The sequence below is a fragment of the Strigops habroptila genome, chromosome Z (assembly GCF_004027225.2).
Source record: "Strigops habroptila isolate Jane chromosome Z, bStrHab1.2.pri, whole genome shotgun sequence".
Lineage (NCBI taxonomy): Eukaryota > Metazoa > Chordata > Aves > Psittaciformes > Psittacidae > Strigops > Strigops habroptila.
Genome location: NC_044302.2, coordinates 18,893,621 through 18,911,328, shown reverse-complemented (window position 1 = coordinate 18,911,328; position 17,708 = coordinate 18,893,621).

Below are 17,708 nucleotides of genomic sequence, written 5' to 3'. Positions count from 1 at the left end.
AAGCTGTTCTCCTCAGCAAACTGAAACAAGGGCTGAGGTGAGCCTCTCTCAACAAGTGCTGTTTTCCATGTAACTTCATACAGGAGCATCTGAATCTATTGCACAGGCTGTGATTTACATTGAGCACTTACGTATGATGTTTTCTATGATGTCAATGCTAAAAACGTGTGGGCCCTCTCTAACAACTTAGTCCTTTACACTGTGTGTCAGAGAGGCAAAACCAGCAGCCAGCAGGGCATGTGAACGGAAAAATAATTTGTAGAAACAGAAAAAGGGAGAAAGAACCCAAAGTCAAGAAGCGTATGAACTGATCTTTATTATCGCTCCTCAGTTTCTCATAAGCTGTTTGCAGGAGTTCATTTCCGATTGTGTCTTTCCGCTGTCAGACTGTTACTATTTCTACTTGCCTGCTTTATATTGCCAAATACATAGGATTTTCATGTAATACATTTGAAACAATTTCCTAAGTGTAATAATTTCGTTCTGCTTTTAAATTTAGAACTACTATTAAATACCTTGATTTGCTTTCTCTTAGATTAAAAAACCCCACACAGTTAATAAGGAATCAATTGCTGAGGCTTAAAAAAAAAAAAGGGAAAGAAATTCACCACAGACATTAGCAACCCAAATGGAGTATGTAAATAGTCCCCATCAAAATAAGCCGGCTACAGTCAGGACTGAACGTATTTTTAGATGGCTCCTTTCATGTCATTTACCAGGGTCCACACGAGCTGTTTCCACAATGTAACTCTTTGCGGTTATCTGCTCTTTTCTTTTTCAAGGACAAGTACAATTAGCTTCCCCAGAGGCCAGCTGTGCTAGGGGTGAAGCATGGCCCTGCTTAATGTTTGTGGACTTTAACTTAGCATAACTCTAGTCTTGTCAGAGTGGCTCCAGCTCTGCTTTTCATGAAAGCGAAAAGTGGTTGGTTCGGCTCTGTTCATTAACATTTTCAACAACTTTCTTGAGTTTATAGAAATACTTCTTTCTCACAAGAGCTTATTGAAGTGGTCAGGCAGGCCAGACAACTAAAATGAACATAATGATGGTAAAAAGCAGATGAAGTTCACTCCAGCGGGCCTCTTAGGTGGGTTCAGTTTAACTCCCATGCCTTGTTCCTCACACACCAAAGCTAAAGCTGTGAAAGATTCTGCCGCAAGCAAAGCTTAGCAGTTACATTGTCCCCAGAGTGGGGCACTATTTCTACCATGTATTTCCTTCTCTCAGATTTGAGAACCCACTCATTCAAACCAGCATGATTTACGCCATGTTTGGAGACATCTACTTTTTTCTTTCTGCCAGCTATTATGTCAGTAACTAATGGAAACTGGCATAAAGTCCATATCATTTGGTAAACCAAAGATGTTTCACCTCAGCATCTGTACAACCAGGCCTACATCTGGAGAATGCACACTGAGAGTGCAAAACACTGCCTAGAAAGTCAGTGTGGCTCCATTCTCATACTGATCTGATGTTCTCATCTGCTGCTGTCTTGTGCACAGAATTCCTCCCGGCTTCCTGCACAGACTGTACCTGGGGTACAATGGCAGGCCAGAGTGGCACCTTTGGAGAAAGTAGGTTATTCCTTCTGTAACAGTTAGAGATCTTTCACTCTGAAGGCCTCTGAAGGCTCCTTGACCCCTGTGAATGTAAACTAATACAGAAAATCACAATCAGCCTCCCATTTAAAGCACTTGCCAATTTTTAATGTACTTAAATGCTGTTGCTGTTGAAAACTGCATAAGACAGATCTAGTTAGTTGAAATGTGTCTCATGGCTGTAAAGATTAGCACTTGTTGGAGAGGAGGTTGGGGGAGGATAGGTGTGCAAGATCAGAATGTCAAGTCATAAGTTTTAGACCACAAATTAGGGTTTTGGACCACCTCTGAGGTGACGGATTTATATCCCCACAGCTTCCCCTCCCCTTTAGCTTCCCTCCAATACCAGGAGTGGTGTTAATTTTCCTGAAACCCTCATTTTGCATGAATTTAGAACAAAAATGACAGTAGAAGAGGCAGAGATACTCTTTACTATTATTTCTGACTTACACAGAAGTAGCAAATCAAATAAATCTTACTGGGAGACTGAAGTTAGAGGTAGTTTTATTTCTGTGTTAATTCAACCTCTGCCAGTGAAGACTGCAAGGAGAACAAATCCTGCTAGAATTCACAGTGCTGATTTAATAGGACACTTGTGATTATACCGAGAGTTTGTTTTAGCGGAGCATGTGTGGGGTGGTCTTTTTCATACTGCACTTTAGTGCTGTGTGGTTACAAAATGAATAAATTTGTGTGCATGATTTTATAGCCAATACAACAATGTGCCAACATTTATCAAGTTACATTTAGTGTCCCAACCTAGTTAAAGAGAGGCAGCTCTTACTGCAGTCTGTGAGGAGGAAAAAGCCACTCCTGTAATCTCTTCAAAGTCTAACATGATTAAGAGACCGACCCTTCTCACACCAGGCTTCAGTATCAAAATCTAATTAGAATCTCGTTACTAACCATATGTCCACAATCACATCCTGGGTACTACAACTTGCCTGTCAGTACTTTTAGGGAAACTCAATAATGTCTTTAAATTGGGCATGCAGTGGCAAATTTTCTAAGAAGCAGAGAAATCAACTTAGAAAAAAAAATTGAAGTCGATAGTCCTACAGATAAAATGGTTAGAGGAAAAAGTCTACGTATTTTAGCAAAGTTGACCTCGTATTGATGCCAACATTTCTTTTTCTTTAAGGTGTATCTCATGGATACCAGAACTGGACAAGAAATCTATCTCAACTTTATAACTGAAGAATCAGACATGCTTCAACCCTAGAAGTCCAGGTCATTTTATATAACAGCATCATCAAAGAAACCAATGTCAAACACTCATAAAGACACTCCAAACCTGCTGCATTAGGGTGCCAAGCCTGCTGGAGCTTGTCTTTTTACTCCCAAGAGAGGAAGTCAGCAAGGCATGGACAGTAATTGCTGCTCTGGAAAAGACAATTCAACTAGAACAGCTTCTTTGTTTAGTCTTATGCTTTCCTGTGCCCTCCAAATATGAACTATTGCAGTAGTTCTTTATGTGGCTAGAATTAAACAGCAAGGGTTGCAAATGCACTGGGAAAGGCATTTTTCCTCTTTTTCCATGATGGAGTATGGAAAATCCCCTTTTCCTCCCCATCATTGCACCATAATTATCTGAGAGCTGTACTCTTGTAGTGCAATGCAGGAAAAGACATGTAGAGATAAATGGTTTATAGGTAGAATTTGTAGTATTTTTGGTTGGCCTGCATAAAAGATGTGTCAAACAAATAGCTAGCTGGTTGTTATGGCTTAGAGGAGCAGTTCTTCTGCTGGGAATGCACATCAGTGGTAAACAAGAGGCGTATGAAGGCTGTCACAGAGCTGTGAGCAATCAGCAGTTGTGCCTCCTGCTGTCACTGCTTCTGCTCACAGCTGTACTTAAACCCCAAACCCATCTGGGTATCCTTAGCATAGACTTCTGTTTGAAATATTTTCTCAGGCTACTTTAAGTATATACTTTTTCTAGATGGACAGCAGCAGGAAAGTGGTATGTATGATTTAGTATACCTAGATCTTTTTGTCTGCAATCAAATCAATAGAAACAAAATAATCTTACAGCTGAACAGTAAGGAGAATGAATTGGAGGTGGAGCTGGGATAGCTCAAACCAACAGGATTCTGTCTTCTTTATACTTGGCGGATGGTAATTTCAGCCCTGCCAAAATACATGTTTACGATATATTTATTGTGAGGACCATAATCAGAGCTGGCTAAGACACAATTTCCACATTATGTAAAAAAAATTATTTACAAAAACATCTCCCAGATGGAGACAAAGTAAAAAATAAGACCTTTTTTTATGATGAAACTTTATGATTAACAACCGGGAATGAAGCAAATTTGACAGCATCCCTGTCTGATTTGTGCCACACTGATCCAGATGTGTACATGATACATACATGAGTTGTCAGAGAACAACACAGATCTTTGCCAGAAGTTTTTATGAGGAGATAATAACTCCTCATAAAAGGAGTTTTTGAGGAGTTCCACAAAATCATCTCTTTGACAGCCATTGTATTAGAAGAAACGATTCTATTGACATTCTTCCTTCAAGAAAGATGTCAAAACTCTTGCTGGAGCTGTATGAATGAAGTATAGCACTGTTTCTGGAATGCTGGTGCCCACATGACTGATGGCACCAGCCTCTACTCCTGTTGCGCTGAAAGTTTAACTCTCCCTGTTCAGACAACAGGGACAACGGGGACCAGCTGTATTTCTCCCATGAAAGCTGCAAATAAAATACATAGATGTGAAAGGATCAGGGTTAAAGGTGTCCTGTGAGATGATAGTAAGTCTGATTTGGGAAGAACGTACTGCTGACAAGCTGTATGGTTGAAAAACTTAAGTTGTGAGACAACTGCTCTAATTTGATTGAAATTAAAGATATTAAATTTAAAAGAGCAAAAAGAAAGATGAAGGAGGCAAACTCTGCCTTCCCCTCTACCCAACCAGCCTATCTTTTTTAAAATTCTCTTAGCGCAGTTACTGAGATACGGAGTCTGCTGTCAGTGGGCTGCAGTCAGAATGCGGCTGGTACGAGTGTGCTCCTATTGGTCGGGAACAACTGTCAGTTATAGTGGATGCTTACACTGATCAAAATTAAAGGTTGTGTAGGGTAGGGAGGGGAAAGGAAGGCTGTAGTTCTATATAGTTTTTGTACAATGTTGTCTCATTAAATCTGTTTGGGGTAAGAAATGTTTATCCAGCTAGGGGATGAGATGTGAGTTTCTGTGCTAATCACAAGCCTGTTGTGAACTTGGGTTTATAAACTAGTACCTATCATCTACAGAGTATAGATGATGCAACTGTTGACTGTACTAGGAAATGAAGGTTTAAGTTAGATGTTCTAAAATTAGACATATTTTTGATAGTGAAAAAGGCAGCACTAAGCAAACTCTGGTTTTGCTTGACTACTAAGCTGGCTCCAGCAATCTTGTGGCTTTTTGTTTTGAATAGCCATATTACAGTTCTGAGTTTTTCCTGAACCCCAGTTTAGACAGGAAATTGGAGTTTTCAGATTCAGAAGGGACAGGATCTGCTCAAGGCTACTGCCAGCAATGAAAGCAAGGTAAACTCTGCAGTAGTGTTGTTTCCTAAAGAATACAGAACTCAATAGACCTGTGAGTTGACATGCGCCAGAGATCTCATCCTGGAAACCTAACACAGCCGGTAACACTTCTTTAATGATGTTCACAGGGAGAACAATCACGTTAAATTCTGGTTGGTTTTTTTGAGGAGTCCAGCCTCTGCTGTTTCACTTGTAGCAAACACTGGATCTTGCAGTAAGTAATAAACTATTGTACCTCATTTGACAGCCTCATTAATGTGGCATTTCCCTCAGCTGCAGGAGGGAAGAATGTACGAGGAAGTTGTGAAAAGTCAAGTAACCTTTATAAGGCCAATAGGGTTTTTGCAATAGTGCCTTGTAATGAAGAAAGGAACTAAGTGTGAAGCAAGGAAGGAGGAGTTATGAGAGTAATAAAAGGGTGAAATCTGCCATGCATTCCCAAACTTTGTGTCAGCTGTTGTGACTTTTGTTCATGCTTAGCCCATCCATGATGTTCAGTTAGTAGTACTATTACCTATCCAAGACACTGTTACATTAACTTTAGTGCTCATAAGATTATTGAAGAACTTTCTACCACAAAAAATAGTGGAGGATTCCAGGAAGAATTCTGGCAGGACAAAATCCAGAGCAGTCACTGAAGCCTGAAGAGAACATCATGGAATAAGGCCTCATAATTCAGTGCATATGTATGATTAGACTGATAATTAGTTTTGTTCTATTTTTTTTTCACTACTAGCAAAATACCCTATTTCTTCTCCTCATAGGAGTCTCTACATTCCAGCTGGAAGCTCTCTCAGTGCATGCACAGAAATGGCCAGAGATACAGTTTCTGATAGCTTAGACTTGCAATGACTATGACTTTTTTTAGGCAGGGAATGTACTGTGAATATCCTCAGTTCTCAGAACAGCAGAGATAAAATAACTGGTTAATATATTGAATTTAGGGCAGCATATTGGCTTGCCCGAAAGTTAGAAAGCTGTAAATTATGATAGGACTGAACTAAATCTAATTATTCTGTGAATGTGGGAAAATAGGATGCATTCTTTTTAACTTGAGTTCTACATTTGAAATAGCTGGGGTTTTTTCTTTTTTTTGCCTAGCTAATAGGAGATGAGATGTAGTTCAAGAACTCCTTTCAAGCCTTCTAATTTCTAACCTAGGTTTATTCCCCGTTTATAGTCACTTGCTGTTATAACAAAACTGCCCTTTAGCTTAAGTAACTTTTCACCCTCACTAGAACTTTTGTTCTTGATACTATTTATAAATGAAAACAGAGTCCCATTGTTTAGCTTTAATTCAGCTGTTTTTCCGAGGCTGGCAGGGTCTGTAGAGGAGAGTTGATGCCTGTATTGGCTTGAGAAGAAGAAAAAAAAAAAAAACAGTAAAAATGGGAATATTGACTTTACTGAGCTGCTAACAACAGTTCACTAGATTAACCTGTGTTTGGTAACGCTGTCTGACCTAATACTGCAGTATGGAAAAGCAATGAGGAATATTCATCTGACCATGTTGCTTGTGAGCCTTCTCAGCATCATGCATTTTCCATTCTTCCTGTTATTCTATCTTGGACTTGTTGCTACTATTCTGTTGGGACTCCTGAAAGAGGTCTGATGACCTATGAGGGGATTACAAAGAATTTTAAGACAAAGCTTTTGGAATTTCATGTTCCTCCTGCCACTCAGTGTTTATAGGAACAATGAAGGTTTGTGTTGCTGAGAATGGTCCACATGCAGATAATTAGAACTAGGTAAATGAAGACAGAAATCCTTTACCTCCTCATCGAATAAAAGAGTTCAGTCTTAGCTTTAAGTCAGCAGGTCGGCCTGCTGAAAGGGCAGAGGGACAAATGTTTCCTCACTGTAATGAGTTAGAACACTTCATCTCTGTCATTCTCACAAGGGATAATGTAGTATGAATGGCAATGGAGAAACAGCTACATCATAGGCCATTACTTAAGCCCAATTTTCTATGAATGCAAGCTAACAATGTATGCTCTCAGTGTACTTTGTTACACAGGAATTGGGATACTGGGAAGGTGGTAGATCTTACACAAAGAACAGTAGAAGGTCTCTGTGATGACAATATTTCCTGGACTCTTCAGAAGTCAGGGCTGTATACAGTCAGCATATCCTCCCCCTTCCAAATATGCACGTTTCTTCCTGCTCCTCTGAAATAGAATGGAAGAGTCTTGGCACTACATAGGCCTTCTAAAATTACAGAACCTGCTGGTTACCTTTCTGCCTAACTGATGGAACTGGAGAGCTGTCTGCCCTACCTGCTAAGACTGTCTTCAGCTGACAGCTGTTGCTTAGAGATGTGCTACCTCATTTATCTAGCTGACTTTCATGACTTCTTGTGAGGCCAGGATGACAAGAAGTAGCTTCCGAGTTAAAGATTTAATTTACGTAACAACTCTGGAGGGAAACAAATGTAGGCCAGGAAATTGCTTCTTTCGTTTCCTGCAATAGATCCTATCATTTGATAATGTAGTAATCAGCAGTCCTTTGCTTGACTAACTTCCAAACATTTATTTCATAATCTATTCCCATGTTAAACCATGTGCAACACTAAGGAAGTAAAAGGTGGCAACTTCTGGCTAAATACTCAAGTTCTAGCTTGTCTTAGAAAAAACACAACGACAATAAACAAGCCTCAATTGCTTTTCCAAGAGTGAGCAAACTGTGTAAACAGTCTTGTTTTTCCCTTGAGCATGCGATTAGAAGAAAACATTAACTGCTTTAGCTTCATTTGTTTAGCTGAATCAGTTAAAAAGCACAGGGAGGAATCTACTTGAGAAGTAGAAGACTCAAGCTTTTCAATGTGCTGCACAGTACGCACAAACAGAAGAAACTGCAGAATGTACCTGCTATAACTTGGTATTATTTTCTTTTACAATATCTTATTCTCTATTCATGCTGTGGTGAGCTAAGGCGACTTACATTTTTATTCTAACCCCTGATACACAGTAGATCTCATCAACTGAATGTAAATTCTAACGGGCTCCAGTGTAACAATTGCACTTACTGTACAAAACTTTCCAGCAATTGGAAGACTTGACAATATCAAGACTAATAGAAACTGTAAGCAATGCATTCTTGAATGGGGGTGTTTGATCACAGACCATGGCCAAAGTACTCACCTTGTTTATGCTCCTTACTGTATAGATAAAATATTTCATGCTGTGAAAACAAAACTATTTCATAGTTTGGGAACAGAGCAACAAGTTTTCAAAGTGGAAGCCACTGCCAGAAAGTAACCTCGGCAAATGAGGCTTTATTCTGCTTGAGTTCACTCATAGCTTGCTTGAGCAAGTGGTTCTTTGGTATATATACCCTTGTGACACTGTTAATAGGGCTTTCCTTCAGTAGATGTTAAATGATGGATAGAGCACTGAACTAGGGCTGTGTTCTTGACCCAGTTCAAATGGCCTGTATGTAGCTGCGGCTCTGGTGGCTGTAGACTTTCTCAAAAAGCTTGTCTGAAGAATAACCAGGTACTAGGAGGTACCTTCTGTAGGAATAAATATAACCTTAATTTCTCTCGCAGTTTGTGATCTTTTAGCACAAAGTATACTTTGAGACTAGACACAAAACAAAAATCAATTGCAAAGGTCACCTTAGTTCTAATCGTTTACATAGAAAGACATAACAGGTAATTTTCCAATGTGCTGCGTTTACTGCTTGTAAGTCAAAATTTGTAAAAATATTTTTCTGAAAAATGGTATCAATAGCATTTTCCACCATGAAACTAGTCCAGAAGTCTGGTTATTAAGGGGAAAACAGTAATTTTAATTTTGCTGATGTTTGGTGAGAAGGAGCTTATCAAGTTAGACAGTTGTGCTAATGTTACTGATGAATTTGCAGTAATAAATGGCTATTTCTCATCTTCTCTCTACTCTAAATGCTACAGTTGATACCCAGGCAGGCCTGTAGTTATCATAAGAAAAGGTGGAAGGGATCTCTCCTGCCTTTCAGTTTTCTTTTGCACTGGTAAATGGCATCTGCTATAGGCACGTTACCTGTGAACCTAGCTCCAGACAGTTAAATAGATGGTAGATGTTGACCTCTAATTACTTAGAGCAGCCAGCCAGTCAGGCAGGAACTTTTACAAAAACATACTGACTGATGGGACCCTGATCTCCTATTCCTCTTGCGCTCTTTTTCTCCTGTATTCACTACCTCTTGCTTTTTACAGTTGGGGGGAGAGGAAGACCCAGATGCTGTCTATATGAAGATCCATAAGAATACCTAGAATTCAAGAACTTCATTTTTAATTGGGACACCTTTGGGGCCTTCCAAGGATTCTTCTGTGGCAGTTATAGTGGATGGGGGAGGAGGGAGAGGGAAACAAATGGCATGTCACATAATTTCAAATACAACTAAGGGCAGCTGTTAGTGAAATGGCAGAAAATGTATAGTCAGGGTTTTTCACTGTAAAGGCACTTTGTAATGAAAAAGTGCCACTTCAGAGGCGGGAAGATGTAGTCTCTTCAGCACTCCACTTTTTAAGGCTGTGGCAGATCTGTTTGTGAGGTGACTACCTGTGTATCAACAAGTCTGATATTTAAATACGCATTTAACTTTCTATCTTGTCAGCTTCTGCAAGCCTAGATTCATTGCTAAGGCCTTCTCGCAGCCGGTGCTACTCGCAGCACGCCAAAGCGCCCCGGCGCGGGGCGGACCAGCCCAGCATATGCGAGGGCCGCGGACGCGGCATGTGGCGGCGCAAAGGCAGCCGGACCTCGGCAATGCTGCTTGGAGCTGAGCGCGGGGCAATGGCAGAGGTTCCCCGGAACACCGGAGGCTTCTCAGGGTTTATGCCGGCAGGCCCGGACACCTCTTTGCCCGGCAGTGCTCGTCCTCCGTTGAAGAAAGCACTTGTTGAGCTCTGCGGCTGCCTGGGAGGTCAGTAGCAGGGGAGGGGTGAAGCTGCCGGGATACCTCACTCAGCTGCCGTGGCCGGCAGTGCCTCAGGGCGCAGGGGGGAGTGTACCGGTTAGAGGTGCTAAATCGCATTGTTTACTTCACACAGAAGAGATCGCCTGGAGAGGAACCAAAAAATACAGTCTGAACTTCAAAATATGGTAAATCAATTGCAGCTTCAGGTTATGAGGTGTGACCATAGGTTGAAATGCCGTGTGATGCTGGAGAAAATACAATTCATATTTGACTGGTGCATCACGGAGTTTCCATCTTTTTTTTCATTTAACATGTATAACTTCAGCTACATCAGATACAGGTTTTAACTGAAATCAGCAGTTGTCTTGTGAGGGGCAGTTCAGTTGCCACATCTTGTCTGTGATGGTACTGCTTGCCTGCTTCATTGGAACAGTCTTTAAACACTGAGCAGAACCTGGCAGGTGCAGTGGTGTGATCGAAAGGCTTGGGAAACAGCTTGAGATGGTAGTTGAGCCAGACACTTGGCTGCCTACTTGTTTTAATCTATTCTGGAGCAGGCACGGTGAGGAGTTATTTTCAAATGATGGCAAGCACAAAGATTTGGTGCCATAATAGGAGATATTTTATATTTTGTTATTAACAAAGAGCAGATTTGTGTGTGCAGTGGCACTTTTGATAGCTGGAGCTCTACAGAAGGACATCAGATAATATAATTCAAATAATATGTCCAAATCCAGGGCCTAAGTTATTTTGGGGTATGTGAAAGTAACGATGGCTAATTACTGGAAGCCGGAATCTAAAAGGTAGCTCTTGGTCATAAAGTAGAACTGGAACTTCTTACAACGAGCCTGTCATAAAGGTAAGACTAAAACATATACTTGCATAAAACACCTACAACTAAAACTGCAGAAACAAAAATCAGAAGGGTAGCGTGGATGTATGGATGTAATGCTTTTTGTTTGGGTTTTTTTTTGTTTTTTTTGTTTTTTTTGTTTTTTTTAATATTTGCTGCTTGCAGTTATGAGCCCTGCTGGGATAGTCTGGCTTGTTACTAGTCTAATAACACTAAGTTATCGGACATGTTATTTATTACAACATGGTAGCCTTTCTAAAACCATTCTGTTGGGGCTTTTCTGGAATTTAAGCAGTTCTGCTGAAGTACCTAGTTGTCTATGAAGTTATTGGCTAGTAAGTCTTTTTGAGTTTGTTTTGAAGCATTTAATTTATTGCCTTGAGAAAATGATATATGGAGTTAATCTTGTTAGAAGTCTCAGCTCGTATTTTCATGATTATTTGAGTTGCTTTTAAATCTGGATCTAAAAGCTTTTAAGTATGACATTGACATTCTGCCAATATTACGGTTTATAGAAAAAACCGTTGTAATGCCTTTGCTTATCTACACAACCTTCAAAGAGGGGCCAAAAGTACAAGACAGAGTGAAGCAGCATATGTTTTTCATGTTTTTAGTAAATGTAAATATCAGCAAGGAAAGAGACTGTCAGAGCGTGCCAAACAACAGATAGTTGTTTTCTGTCCCAATGTAAACATCTGTTCTTAAATAAGAGTAGCAAGAGTACCTTTCTGATAATGGGCAGTTACACAAATTGTTAAAAGAATATCAACAGACCACTACTTCCTGCTACTTTTTAGATGTGCTTTTGGTTGTGTGATGTTGTAGTGTTACATGCTTTTAAAGTGAGACGGTGCTGGTTTTATTGCCATACTGTTCACAGTGCTCTGTGAGAGCAAGGCAGTGGTAAGTTAGTTTTTCAAGACGTAGAATCCTCTAGAAAGAACAAGGTGTAAATGTGATGCAGAACCATTACATGTGGTCCGAGAACTTGAGAATTGGGACTCCATCAGGCTTAGTTCCTTAGCTGGAGAGATTTCATGCTGGTTTATGAGTAAGTTGACTAGTATTTAGTAAACTGAAAATTAAACAACCTAAAGTGAAAGCGTTAAAGCTGTGATACCAGTTATGATAATTCATGGATGAATGCTTTGAGCTTGCACAGGTGGCATGTTCAGCTGTGGTCTGCTCCTTCATTTGATGGTTTTCTGTTAAGGCCCCCTGTTCTCTTTAGCTGGGAAGAGTGGGATAAGCTTCATCCTCCTCTGGAGTTGTTTTTGTGTGATGTAGTTGGACTGAAGATTGAGTGAGGAGATAGGACTGAAAGGGCAGTTAGAAGAAAGTGTAGAGGAGAGTTGGATGTGTGGGAGACAGTGGGACTTCCTGTGTTGATTTTCCTGCTTGCTCAGCAGGAGTGATGGTGAGGCTCAAGACCTCCTACTGAAAGAACCTTTTGAGGAAAGCATTTTCTCCATCTCAGATTGAGAACTTGTTTCATTTGGTGCCCCCATGTGTTCTTTTTGTTGACAATGCGCAAGCTTGCCAGTAGGCCTTTCTATTGAACTAATATTGGTGTTTGTAGCTTTAACCATATTTGCATAGTTAAGAGTAAACCTTTATGTGTTATTTATTATGGCACAACAATTACTGATAGCCACATTTAAAATATTAAGTTACGCGGCTTCACAAATAAGCTGTGTGCAGTGGAAAGCTTGTATTAAGTAGTTATGCTGTGCTATCCTTGGTGCTTTAAAGTAATTTCTGGAGTGACCAGATTAATCAGAAGTATCACAGAAGCATTTTGTAGTGGCTTAGATTCATTTTTGTAAATTCCTGTTGTGTTGATGTGGTAACTTCAATAGTTCAGAAAAATAGCTTGTGAAATTCTGCCATGCCCCCACTGCCCCTCAGGCTGCAAGTTCCCACCCAAGCATTTAACCATGGCTGTAGTTTTCCACTGAGGCTATTTTTCTGGGAACACCCTTAAAGCCAGATCACGAAAGTCAACAGAGTTAAATAAAAATGAAATTTTTGAAGGGCTGCAATCTGTGGAGGATGCGTGAGACAATGACCTGCAAGCCTGCTTTACAGAAATAACAAATCCTGGAATGTGGCCTGGGTTCCCCGCTGTGTACTGGCGGAGATGCTTACAGTATAGTTTTCTCATTTGTTCTAAGGCACTCAATGAAATTACCCTTATTATGACTGCCCTATGTAACAGGGGTATAGCTACAAGCCTCAGAAGGGTGTTACTTGTGTTCTCTATCCAAACAAACAAATATTTAAACTCCCAATCTGTGGAACAGTAAGGAACCTACAGTAAGGTCTAGAAGTCTTAGAGGTAAGTGTTCCTCTGAATTGCAGTGTGCTCAGGGGCATGTAAATTAGATGGATACAATAAAATACAAATCCTTGTACAGCAAAAAGAAACTAATAGATGATAAAGGTTTGTTGGAAGAAACAAATCCTGTAACTGCCTTTGTGAAGTCTCCTGTGACGTTTGCCATTGATCAGACAGGTGGGGTATCTTGAATCAGAAGGAGTGCTGCTATGTTCTACAGGGAGGCTTTTCAAATAGTATTAGCTTTCTTTTTGTCTATGACCATTTCACGCTACTATGCATTGGTCTGCTACACTACTTACTGTGTCTGCCACCCTGTCAACATTTCAGTTGAAAGGCAGTTTGTTTTTTATGGGAAGGAATGCATCTCCCACTTCCTCTGCTCTCTCTCCTTAAGTGGCATCGATAGTTTTTGTTGGCAGTAATAGATGATCTAATACCGATCATGATCCAGCTAAGGAGTTGATAGTTCTTTAAACATCTCCCAGACTTTAAATTCTTTTCTAAGGTTTTGTTTTAAATGTTTGTTTCAAGTTCATATTTGGGCATGTAGAAATGGCAGTTACTTAGAAATGACATAACTAAAAACAAGAAATTGGGCAATCATTTACTTTCAACAGGAGTGTATTTCACTACTAAAAAAATCAAATGTTTTTTCAAATAGCTGATGGACTTTGGCTGCAGAGTGAGCTGTAGCTGCTTCAGAAAATTCCAGGAAAAGGTGTAAAATTATGAGTGAAAAATGTCAAGGGTGGTATTTGTTTAATGTGATTTCATTCATACGTTTATATCCAAAAATGTCTTTTCAGACCATGTGGGAGTTGTACTGTTGAGTCATGTTAGCCTTTTCCTTTTTCACATTTACTCCATTTTGTTTGTACTTCCCAAAGCTATTTTATTTTTCTCATTTTATTTTACCCTGCTGGTTTGTTCTTTCTTGGCTTTATTTTTAATTAGTTAAACATAAGTGGCCTTTGACATAGCAAAGATTATGAAAACAGCAGGACATTGGTTACTGCTTTGAAAGAGTAAGGCAAATATTTTTGTGTGTTTGTTCTCCTTTGTCTGTTATCTCTCTCCTGGGGTTGTATTGTCAGTGAGTGAAGTAAAAGAACCACTTGAAGGGGGGAAAGGGAGTTGATTTAGAATCTTGCTTAGTTTTCTGTGTATTATGGCTAGAGATCCCAATAAATCTTAGTTTTGCAAAGCTGTGAATGCATAGTGAGAGTCTCAAGTTTACAGCATAAAACATTATGACAGACCAGACCTGGCAGGGAGATTAAATTTTAATTTTAAGCATGCAGATTAACAGCCAAGGATTTGGAGCCAGCATCTAGTCATGTTCAGGATCTCTTGAAAATCTGTCCTCCTATAATGGAAGCTTCTATATGGAAGCTAGCCTACTGGAAATCTCGCCTTTTATAGTCATCTCAGGGTCACAGGGGAGACAGTGACATGAGGTCTGAAAGAGTTTCCCAGCTCTGGTGCCAGTCCAGCGCTGCAAGCTTGAGAATATACCCTTTCACTCATTTAAACCTGTCATATTCAGTACCAAATGTGGTCACACTCTGCATGTTTGGCCTCCCTTTTAGATTTGTGTCATATTTCATTTGAAACGGCAGCATGTAATGATAACCAGAGGTGGCAGCAATTGAGATGGCTGATTCTGTTGTAAATGGGTAATACAGCTCCCTGAATAACAAACACATGCATACTGTTCCCTTTCTTGATTTAAACCAAAAGTCGTTGCTGAGGGTCCGTTAGTTAAGTAAAGCTTGAACTTTGCCAAAAGGAACATGCAAAATAGTCACAGACTCCTGTGTCTGTGCATTTCTCTATAATGGGAACCAGTTAGCCTTTAAGAGATTCAAGAGTGTTTTCTTAGAGATTTATCAAAAGGTAGAAGGTCTATACTTGTGTTACCTTCTTAGAGAAAGCTCTTTGGGAATCAACCATTGTTAGTTGTCACAAGGGAGAAATATTAAACGCCTTGTGACTTGCATGAAGGGATCTTTCAAGGTTGCCAGAGAGGTTGCAGCTGGCAATGCTGGAGGCCAGGTTGGATGTGGCTCTGAGCAACCTGGACTGGTGGAAGGTGTCCATGCTTGTTGTGGGGTGCGGGGAGTGGCAGTGGTTATGGTGGAACTAGATGACCTTTAAAGGTCCCTTCCAACCCAAACCATTCTATGATCTTTTGAATTCTGACTGCTGAAAATGAACAGGTCTGTTTCAGGTGACTACAAAAAGACTAGTTATCTTTATCCCAGCAGCAGATCCCTCAGCTCTGAGAGGTATTACAATTTAATCATAATTCATGGCTTTCCACAGTTTGAATATAATGCAGCATGATTTGCAAAAGACTGGAAATAAGCATGTGTCCCAAAAAATAGCAGGATTCACACCTGTATATGTGAAAGGGTACATGAAGTGTACAGCAGATTTAAGTGGTTTTCATTCATGGTCATCATTAAATACGAACCTGTTTTGTGCTCAGTAACATACATGTTAATGTGGACCCTTCTCTCTGGGGCTTCAGAAATCAAGGTTGGGATTGGAGTTCTACTTTCCTGAAGGCCTTCAAGTGTCAATGAATAAATAAATCCTCAATTTCGTGCAGCCAGTCAGCAGCTTGAATTTGAAAAGCAGCAGTCTGTTGCCCTCCTGCTGTAGGTAAAAGCTAAGTCGTGGTAGTGAAGCATGTTCCATGTTCATCTCTGTGGAAATACTTGTATTCATATAAAACATCCTCCATGAAAGATGGCTGATAACAGAAGCACTGATTCAACTGTAATGAAGGCACTACAAAATTTCCCCTGTTGCAGGAGCAGAGTTCTTAAGAAATGCCAACCTTTCAGCTGTTTAAATAATTTTAGAATATAAAGCTCCATACTTTGAAGATTACAGAGGTAACAAAGGAAATACAGTCAGTAGGAAATGATATTATCTTTTTTTTTTTTAGCATTGGCCATCTACAGTCACTGACATTCTCTTTAGTGTATCTAAGGCACATGACAATGCAGGCTATGAAGACTGTAAACAAGGATTCAGAGATAATGAGCTTCTTTACCAGCTCTGTTTATCCTGACCCTTTATCCAATTTACATGCCTGGATTTCAGTATTTCAGCAGATGAGTGCTTTGCTTCTGCTTTACAACTAGTAGCAGGAGAAAAGTTCCAGTTCATCTTACTGAATTAACAGAGGAGGCCCCTGTTTAGTCTCTGTATGGAAATGTGATGAGTTCTTTCCCTAAACCTCTATTCGTTAAAAGAGAAAAAGTGTGTGAAGCTCAGCGGAAGGAAGGCCAAAAAGACTGTTCCTGAGAACAATGCTTGTCATCCAAACTTGACAAACACAAGGAAGAGACACAGATAAAGAGCTGGAGTACAGAAAGGAAGATTGTATACTGTGTGTAACTGTGATCCAAGCTTCAAAACCTGGTATTTGTGCTCAATATTTTATTGACTCCTGGAGTAAGTTAACTCTGAAATGGTCAGGAGCATCATTAATTTTCAGTCTAAATGTGGGCCGGGAAACATGGGGTTTGAGCAGTGGAAAAGCATAATTTAAAAGAGTATAGTAAAAGTTCTGTGGCTCTGGTGTCTGTACTTTCTTTACATGATGGTTGACATAGATGGATATTGGTAAGAAAGCTGGAATCCCTTTTTGAATAACTCAGTGACATACAGAAGTGATCATATTTCTTCTGTACTGAGGGAAGTAGATTTGTATGGCTACCTAGTTTTGGATGCCCAAATATGTAGCTCATTGGAATTAAAGCAGGCAAATGTACCATGTGCATTTTTAACGGTCCACTCTAACGTTTTTGTTTATTGTTATCAGGAATGCCTTTTACATTTTCATGTAAAACACAATCTGGCCCTTGTTTGTTTTAAACAGTACTATTTTCTCCATTATTCTCCAGCTTAGTTTTGCTATAATCTGAGTTTAAAGGCAATTGATATGTCGACTTTGTAGACAGAAGCAAATATTGATTACTGGCTAGAGCTTTGAATTAAGCATTACAGAAATGAAGGTAGAGGCAGTGGGGGAGTTGTCAGAACAATTAAAGTGGTAGAGAGAGTTTGGAAGTGGCACTGGAAGGAGGAATGCAGTCTATAGCATTTACCTGTTACTTAACCACACACGAAGGCACTGCTCTCAAGATGATCTTAGAGCTACTCCTCTACTGAATTTAGTCACTCCTGGAAATGAAACTTCTGGCATCGTTTGTTACAGCGCAGAAATGGGGGAAACTAACAAACGAAGCTGATGCTGAGGATTAATGTGAAACAGGAAAATCTTCCAGTGCTTCTGTTTAGCAGTGTTCACCCAGTGTGGGACATCACATTCTTACTTCTGGAAGATTTATTTTCAGTTGTGCAGGAAGCCCTTCTTTCAAGGAGTGCTTTTAAGCATATAGCTCCCATGTACCTGATTGCCAAAGACATGCCTTGTTCTATTCTTCTGTAAGCAGGA